Genomic DNA, 2,568 nt, shown 5'->3' on the forward strand with positions numbered 1-2,568 from the left:
CCACATGGAGTCTCTTCCACACTGGGGGGGGGGGGGGGGGGGGGTAGAGAGAGAGAGAGAAGAGAGGACAGTACATTTAACTACTGTGAACAGTGATAGAGAGGTAGGAGGATTTCAGAGGATAACCTCAAATCTCGAATAACTGGTAGCATATAGTTACCTGGGGTAGCATTATAGACCTGGGTATCAGTTATAGACCTGGGGTATCATTATAAACCTGGGTATCATTATAGACCGAGTATCATTATAGACCCGGGTATCCATTATAGACCGAGTATCATTATAGACTGGGTATCTATTAGACCTGCGGTTATCATATTAGACCTGGGTATCATTATAGACCTGGGGTATCATTATAGACCTGGGTATCATTATAAGACTGTATCATTATAGACCTGGGGTATCATTATAGACTGGGTATCATATAGACTGGGGTATCATTAACATATGTGGCCTAAGAAACAACGTCATTGAAATCGCTAGTAACAGATAACATCCATATACGGACTATCTCTAAAACTCACTTAGATAATACCTTTGATGATACTGTGTAGCAATACATGGCTATAACACTACAGAAGAGACAGGAATGCCAACGGGGAGGTGTTGCTGTTTATATCAGAACCTCATTCCTGTAAGCTGAGAGAGGATTGCATGTCAAATGCTTTTGATGAAAAATGGCTACAGGTTCATCTGCCTCATCTAAAGCCCATTCTGGTGGGAAGCTGCTAGAGACCACCAGGTGCTAACAGTCAATATCTGGATAACGTGTGTTGAAATGCTTTGATAATGTATGTTATTGATATCATTATAGACCTGGGGTATCATTATAGACCTGGGGTATCATTATAGACCTGGGGTATCATTATAGACCTGGGGTATCATTATAGACCTGGGGTATCATTATAGACTGGGGTATCATTATAGACCTGGGGTATCATTATAGACTGGGGTATCATTATAGACCTGGGGTATCATTAACATATGTGGCCTAAGAAACAACGTTCATGAAATCGCTAGTAACAGATAACATCCATATACGGACTATCTCTAAAACTCACTTAGATAATACCTTTGATGATACTGTGGTAGCAATACATGGCTATAACATCTACAGAAGAGACAGGAATGCCAACGGGGGAGGTGTTGCTGTTTATATTCAGAACCTCATTCCTGTAAAGCTGAGAGAGGATTGCATGTCAAATGCTTTTGATGAAAAATGGCTACAGGTTCATCTGCCTCARCTAAAGCCCATTCTGGTGGGAAGCTGCTAGAGACCACCAGGTGCTAACAGTCAATATCTGGATAACGTGTGTGAAATGCTTGATAATGTATGTGATATCAACAGAGAGGTATATTTTCTGGGGGATTTAAATATTGACTGGATTCATCAAATAGCCCACTCGAGAGAAAGATTCAAACTGTAACCCGTTTCTGCAACCTGGTTCAGGTTATCAGTCAACCTACCAGGGTAGTTACAAACTGCACAGGAATGAAATCATCAACATGTATTGATCACATCTTTACTAATATAAATCTGCTTTACAGCTGAAGTAGTGATCATAATTTAGTAGCCATTTCTAGGAAAACTAAAGTTCCAAAAAATGGGAATATAGTGTTTAAGAGGTCATACAATACATGTTGTTGTGAATCCTACAGTATGTCGCAGACCCTGCCATTTGACACATTTATGAAATTGCTTATTCCAGTTACTAATATGCATACACCCATTAGGAAAATGACTGTAAAAACAGTGAAATGTGAGAGGGATTGACTTGTTGTAAGTACTGAGACGTTTGTTTAAACTACTAGCACACAGCTCAGACACCCATGCATACCCCACAAGACATGTKACCAGAGGACTCTTCACAGTCCCCAAGTCCAGAACAGACTACGGGAGGCGCACAGTACTACATAGAGCCATGACTACATGGAACTCTATTCCACATCAAGGAACTGATCCAAGCAGCAAAATTTGATTTAAAAAACAGATAAAAATACATCTAATGGAACAGAGGGGACTCTGAAGAGAGACACACACAGGCACAGACATACGCATACTCACACAACGTGGTGATGTAGTGGCTGTGTAGTGGTGATGTAGTGGTGATGTGGTGGTGATGTAGTGGTGATGTAGTGGCTGTGTAGTGGTGATGTAGTGGCTGTGTAGTGGTGATGTAGTGGTGATGTAGTGGTGATGTAGTGGCTTGTGTTGTGGTGATGTAGTGGTTTATGTGGTGTTTGATGTAGTGGTGATGTAGTGGCTGTGTAGTGGTGATGTAGGGGCTGTGTAGTGGTGATGTTAGTGGTGATGTAGTGGTGATGTAAGTGGCCTGTGTTGTGGTGATGTAGTGGTGATGTAGTGGTGATGTAGTGGCTGTGTAGTATTGATGTAAATGGTGGTGTGTGGCTGTGTTGTGGTGATGTCAGTGGTGATGTGGGTGGCTGTGTAGTGGTGATGTAATTGTGGCTGTAGTGGCTGTGGTTGTGGTGAATGTTAGTGGTTTGCCTGTGGTGGCTGTGGTATGGTGGATGTAGTGGTGATGTAGTGGCTGTGGTTTTGTTGGG

The sequence above is a fragment of the Salvelinus sp. IW2-2015 genome, unplaced genomic scaffold, assembly GCF_002910315.2.
Source record: "Salvelinus sp. IW2-2015 unplaced genomic scaffold, ASM291031v2 Un_scaffold1120, whole genome shotgun sequence".
NCBI lineage: Eukaryota > Metazoa > Chordata > Actinopteri > Salmoniformes > Salmonidae > Salvelinus > Salvelinus sp. IW2-2015.